The 7,328-nt window shown below is 40.4% G+C and overlaps 1 pseudogene; it reads left to right on the forward strand.

Moving 5' to 3' along the window:
* LOC139457164 (uncharacterized) overlaps positions 1–7,063 on the forward strand; it is a 32,572-nt pseudogene extending 25,509 nt beyond the window's left edge.
* The last annotated feature ends 265 nt before the right edge of the window (positions 7,064–7,328 follow it).

A 7,328-nucleotide genomic window follows, 5' to 3' on the forward strand; every position in this document is an offset into this window, starting at 1 on the left:
GGTGACCACGCCCCATGATGACCGGTACTTGCGTACCTTGCACCTCCAAAATCGCTTCCTGACAGTGACGTCATCGGCGACAAAGGCCTTAGGTCACAGGGTTAGTTGACAGGGCTCATGGAATCAGGGCTAAAAGCCATACAGAGGACAGCTATTGACAGCGCAACGTCATCGTCTGCGATTGAGATGGTCCCGGACAACGACGTGACTAGCAGAGGGTTGTCTTCACTTACGATAGTCGATTCTGTATGTTTAGGGCTGATGGAAGACAACGTGTTTACCGCCGAAGAGTTGAACGAACGGCGGCGTGTTGCGTGCAGGAGGTCGTACCATATGGTGGAGGGAGTGTTATGGTGTGGGGAGGGATCTGTGGGCAGGAGAGGACACCGCTGGTCATCGTTGACGGAAACTTGACAGCTCAGCGGTACATGGATAACATTCTTCGTCCAGTTGTCCTACCATTTCTCCAATCCAACAGCAGCCACGTGGTGTCATTTATCAGCATGACAACGCTAGAGCCCATGCAGCCAGCAGTGTCACTAACTTCCTTGCAGCTAACAATGTCAACGTCCTGTCGTGGCCTGCACGCTCACCCGACATGTATCCCATAGAACACCTCTGGGACTTGATGGATCGTAGGGTTCGACAACGACCACACTCTCCAGCCAAGTGGCAAGAACTGATCTTGGCCCTCCAAGACGAATGGCGACAAATCGCACGTGACCTCATCAGGCGACTGACATTTTCTGTGTGTCGAGAGTTTTTGCGTGTATTGAGGCATTTGGTGGTCACACACGCTACTAATGACTTGTTATTGAACGTGAGCGATTGTTTATGTACTCTGCCTATTGTCCATAATCCTGAAAGCTCAAGTTTGATCTTCACAATGCACTTTACTTCATGCTATATGTTTTGTTGTTTTTGAGCAAGAGTGATTTCAAACTCTGGTAAAGTTTCTTTTGAACGTCAGTTTATATTTTGTAGTAAACGCTGGCTGTGATAATCTTCATATTCGTTCGAACTGTCACTTCGGGTACACAGTTTAAGTGTTCATGACTATAATTTACATCGAGTTTTGTAATGAACCTAGTAAAGCCACTGAAGTATTATTTCTTGATATCTGTCACATTTCACATTATGTTACATCCATACTGGACCATATACAAATTGCAGCGTGCCTATATGATTTTTTCGTCTAAATCACTCAGATCAAATGTACGTTGATAGGTTGTTAGGGCGTATTTGTATCTAGTGATACAACATACCCATTAGAAATTTATACAACATCTATGTAACTCCTAAGTAGCTGGAAGATAAAATCAACAAATATATATGAATCAGAATTTCTGTTCGGATGAAAACAAAGTAATTTGGCCAAGACGTTTATCTTAGGCTTCAGGTATATTAGTGATCGGATATCAGTCAATGACCCTTTCACTGAGTTAGCCACCTGAACTATAAATAAGGGAGACCAGGCTGGACTGTTTTCCGTATTTAGATCTATGAATGAAGATGCTGAGTGACAAACCACCTCTCCATAAGACAGTATGACAAGAGGAATGACTTCAACTTTCCAAAGTAAAATTTTCCATAATGACTAACAGGATACATACCCTCACCTACTTGCAAGTACCTGGTATCATCACTATTTGATAGTGATTCATAAACAGGTGCTTATGATATATAGACCGAATCATCAAGTGGACTGTTGCTTATGATTATCAAAACGGTTTTGTCACTTTAATTCTATACTTTGGTATTCTGGCTGCTTCGCTCATTTGAACAATCAGAGCAGGTACTATTCAAACGTTTCTTAAACTGCCTGCTCTCTGGTTCAGAACAAAGAACTTGCAGATCTATATTGAAAAATAGAGAAATGCTGTGAAAAGCAGTGTTTCAATTTAAACAGTTTCAAGATCGCACATTCGATTAAAGAGGTTTTGTGCAAACTATTGATTGTATATCGACAATATTCAATATTCACAGGATGAATCTAATATTGTCCAACCTCTTGGTGAAATTATGTTACTAATTTTTGTACAGTCCTTGTTGACATGATTTTATTTCAAATAAAGTTTGTAAATATTGTAGTCACAAAATGGATGAAATATTGTTAAAATGTTAACTCACTCACTCGATGACACATTTCAAAATCAGGGATCTCAGAGTCAAACTGTATGTGATTGATAATGGCCACACTTTATTCCTTTAATTGAGGTGAAATTAAAATATGGCAGACTGTATACTTTTACACATATTTTTATATAGTTTTATATATCTATATATCAAATGTGCCTTGTTTTCACAGAAAGAACGGAATCTAGGATTCAGTCAATGACTAAAGGCATGGTGGAGACAGAAGCCCTCCAGAAAGTGACGGAGAAGCTGGACAGAGGAGCAACATGGGTGACAATTAAAGGAAGGCCAGGAGAGGGGAAGTCTACAATGGCCTACATGGCCCTCAAAGATCAGCACACTCAGGGGAGACAAGTGTATCAGGTGGTGTCACCAGAAGAGTTCAATGAGGTCATAACAGCCAGCACAAACCCTGTCATTATGTTAGATGACATATTCGGCGATCTAGAATTTGATGTAGCAGAATGGGCTAAGTGGAGACCAAGTCTACGACCTTTTGTGGATATGAAGGATCCAGACAAGACTACTGAAAAAGACTCTAAAGATAAATCCACTAAAAGTAAAAAAGAGAGAACAAAGGATGAGCAAACAATTCTAAAGAGAACAGCACCAAACAAAGACAAAACGATCATTATCCTCGTAGGCCGTGACTATGTGCTGAAATCCTCACTGGCAGACTTGGGAAGGATGGCAGATTACATATCTAGTCCCCAGTATGTATTGGAAGTTTCCTCACAGAGAGACTCTAATGAACGAAAGGAGATATGGCATGTTCATGCCAAAACAAAAAACATAGACTTTGACGAGTCAACCGTGTCTCGGATATGTCAAACTGACTGTCCACACGGCTTTCCCCACGTGTGTAAAATGTTTGTCATATCATATGAAAAGGACCAGACTCAGCTTCCAGTAGATGCTTTTTTTCAAGCACCTCTAGCATTCCTCAAACAGACCCTAGATAAATTTCTTCAAGATGAGATAAAGGTTACCCTGTTCAAGGCTATGATTAAAAGGGATGGAAAGATTAGTGGACAAGAGTTGAAGAGGAGGATGCCCATGGATACAAATACATAACAGCTGCTGATGATTTGGCTGGATCCTACCTCAAGAAGGAAGATGACACATACATGTTTGACCATCCCTCTATATATGACAGTGTTGCTTTAATTCTCAGCTCAAAACAATCAAAGTTTGTCATCGATTTTTGCAGTTTGTCATTCATCAATCAGCGACTTCGTCTTAAAGCCTCCACAGAAACAGGGAAAAACGTTTCTGGTGAGACAGATCTCGTTGCAAACATCACATGGAACTATGCTAAACATCTAGCAAGAAGATTTGCAACTGAAATTTCAAGGAGACATTTGTTGCATGTCTTATCGCACCAGGCATGTTGTAATCCAGAGTTTATAGACTTGCTAATGGGCTGCCTGAAGACACAGTGTCACATGTCTGTTTCTGATGTTCTCAAACTAACTGATAACTCTTCAAAACAGTCATTTTGTGAATTAATGTCTAGCAGCAAGTCACATCATCTCATCAAATTTATTATGGAGAAAGAAAACAGAACATTCAGCCAGAGGCAACTGAGAGACATTTTACTTGGGGTGTGCATGAATGCTGCTTGCAGTGTACTGACCTATATCAGTGAACACCAGCAGCTTGAGATAGATGCTAGATATGGTTGGAAGAAAAAAACGCCACTTATGTTAGTAGCAGAAACCAAAGACAGTGTGTTTGTTGATCAGATTCTGGCCCTTCACCCTGACCTGAATGCAAGAGACAGTCACGATCAAACAGTCTTTCAATACCTTTGCGCAAATGGTCTTACATCAGCTGTGGAACATGCAATCAACATGGGCGTGGATGTTAATCCACCACTTTCTTGTCCCTACCAGGAGGCCCCTCTATGCCTTGCCATAAAAAATGGTCATGTTGGGGTGGTGGAACTGCTGCTACAAAAAGTATGTGATATAGATAAACAGAGAGGTCTTGCTTGTGCACTGAAGACCCAGAACACGCATATGACGCGTTGTCTTTTAGACAGAGGAGCACAGGTTGACGGTAATGCTGTGTGCATTGCTTGTAGGTTGACAAACTTGCCTATCATCAAGATGTTGTTTGAGGAGGGTGCAACAGTTGACATGATTTCATCTGATGGCGATACTCCTCTTCACGGTGCACGTGACCTTAATGTTGTCTCGTTTTTGTTGGAGAAAGAAGCAAATGTGAATGTACAGAACAATACAGGTGACACACCACTTCATACAGTAGCAATGGCTGAAGATACAGAGTGTATTGATGTGTTACTGAAGGCTGGAGCTAATGTGAATGTACAGAACAATACAGGTAGCACACCACTTCATGTAGCAGCATATTGCAGATCTACAGAGTGTATTGATGTGTTACTGAAGGCTGGTGCTAATGTAAATGTCAAGAATGATACAGGTGAAACACCACTTCATGCAACAACAGAATTTGCAGTTGATATATGTGTATTTTTAGAGGATGTTGATATGTTACTGAAGGCTGGAGCTAATGTGAATGTACAGAACAATAGGGGTAACACACCACTTTATGGAGCAATATTGGGAGACTCTTCAGTGGTTGTTGATATGTTACTGAAGGCTGGAGCTAATGTGAATATACAGAACAATACAGGTGACACACCACTTCATGAAGCAATATTATGGGGTGCAACTACAGTGTGTGTTGATTTGTTACTGAAGGCTGGAGCTAATGTGAATATACAGAACAATACAGGTGACACACCACTTCATGAAGCAACATTTTGGGATGCAACTGCAGTGTGTGTTGATGCGATAGTGAAGGCTGGAGCTAATGTGAATATACAGAACAATACAGGTGACACACCACTTCATAAAGCAGCAGCATGGAAAAATTCTACAAATTATCTTTATGCGTTACTGAAGGCTGGAGCTAATGTGAATGTACAGAATAATAAAGGTGACACACCACTTCATAAAGCAGCAAGGTATGGATCTGCAGAGAATTTTGATGCGTTACTTAAGGCTGGAGCTGATGCAAATGTACAGAATAATACAGGTGACACACCGCTTCATACAACAGAAGGACGGAGATCTAGAGAGTGTGTGGATGCGTTACTGAAGGCCTGAGCTAATGTGAGTGTACAGAATAATAAAGGTGACACACCATTTCATACAGCAGCAGCATGGTATGGATCTACAGAGTGTGTTGGTGTGTAACTGAAGGAAGGAGGTGATGCGAATGTACAGAACAATACAGGTGACACACCACTTCATAAAGCAGCAAGGAATGGATCTACAGGGAGTGTTGATGTGTGACTGAAGGAAGGAGTTGATGTGAATGATCAGAATAATATAGGGGAAACACCACTTCATGCAGTAATAGGAGGGCGGAGACCTGCAGCGTGTGTTGATGTGTTACTGAAGGCTGGAACTCATGTGAATGTACAGAACTATACAGGGGACACGGGGCATCAAAAACCTTATCAGAGATATGCCACTGTTATTAGAAATAATTGGTAATAATATATATTATCCCAGTGTCATTGCTGAGCGAAGGTTATGGATGTCGGACAGTTTGTGATATTAGCAAGCTCTTCTCCCTTAATCATTTGTCTCCCTTCGTTACTGTTGGTGTGAGGGGTTTATGTCGATGATGGATATTTTTGGGGTTTAACACCCCACTCAGCAATATCCAAGCTGTTTGATGGGGATCTGTAAATATTCGTGACTAGATCAGACATTATAGTGATTGACATCATGAGCATCGATTTTCACAATGGGCGATCTTGTTCAATTCATCCTCTCTTCACTCACCCGGCTGGTGCACTGACTTGGACGGTTCAACCTTAAACTGACGGCGCATGTAGTACGAGCGGTACATGTTAATATCACACCTATAGACAGATGACCAGTATAGCCTTCATCTCTAGCGGCAACGGTCACGCTGGTTTATAGACAGTATTTCTTTTCGTCTAAACAAAGATCTATCTATTGTGATGTCCGGAAAAAGATGTTCGTGATTCACTGGTACATAAGGGATGACCAAGACTGGTTACATCGTATAGTTAACCACTTGGTAGCCATTCGAAGCGAGGCAGTGAGATCATCTGATCTTTCATTCAAGGTCGCTTTGTTGATGGTTTGCAATCGGTACTGAAAGTGATTGCTTTTGATGTTTGAATATCACACTTTTAGAAATGAAGTAGATCTTCATTGTGCACATACCCATATCTATGTTGTAGTATCGCCAATCACGCAACATCATATGCATGCATTTCAGTACAGCGGTAAGGCAATGCAGTACGCGAAATGTGAAGGTCTTATGCAACGTAAAGTTGATAGTTGCCTAAATGTTGTGAATTTCGACAGCAGTACATGTAAGTATTTGTCAGGTATATAACTGAGAGAAGTGTGAAATGTTTGAAAGAAAATGCAAAATAAAACAGGAACTGACGAATAATGTCATCAGCTAGATAGCATAATACAATGTTCACTATAAAAGAAATGAAAATCGCTGAAATCGATTTTGATACCTTAGGGTAAGTAGGTGCATGTTGCATAAAATTTTTTTTATGGATGAATGGTAGCTGTATTGGATTACCAAATACTACCGTGATTATGTTTCTATATGATAAAATAAAGAGGGGATGAGGGGCAGAGCCAAAAATAGTTTATAACTTGGACACATTTAAGATCCCCACGGTATAACCATATGTACAATTGCTGAGTAGAATGAGAGGAATGCATGTTCTTGCCTTCCATTATATGCACATTCTCTGTCAGAAAATAGATTGTTGCATGCATATATAGCAACCATGTGATTTTGATTTTATATTTTCGATGCCACTCCTATTCATCTGGAACTTTTTCAGTCATTCCTTTTAAATATTGTTTCAACTTCAATAAACTTGATTTGCATATAAAAAACTTTGCCTTTGTTTTCATTTATGTTCCACTCCTGATAGCCATGTGAAGTTATAGTCCTCCTGTGATGTACCGCAGCTTTTCCTTTTAACCGTTACTACAGCACAGTGACAAAATTTATTTCTCATTGGATGTTAATAGACTTTTTTAAAATTGATTTGCTTGACTAGTCCAGAATGGCTGATTAGATTTGTACTTGTTTGGTACATAAATTTGTCCGAAACAACTCAATGTTGTATAAACAAAGTGGGTGTGGGGATT

Source organism: Haliotis cracherodii, unplaced genomic scaffold (assembly GCF_022045235.1).
Source record: "Haliotis cracherodii isolate W230 unplaced genomic scaffold, xgHalCrac1.p SCAF_12, whole genome shotgun sequence".
NCBI classification, from domain to species: domain Eukaryota; kingdom Metazoa; phylum Mollusca; class Gastropoda; order Lepetellida; family Haliotidae; genus Haliotis; species Haliotis cracherodii.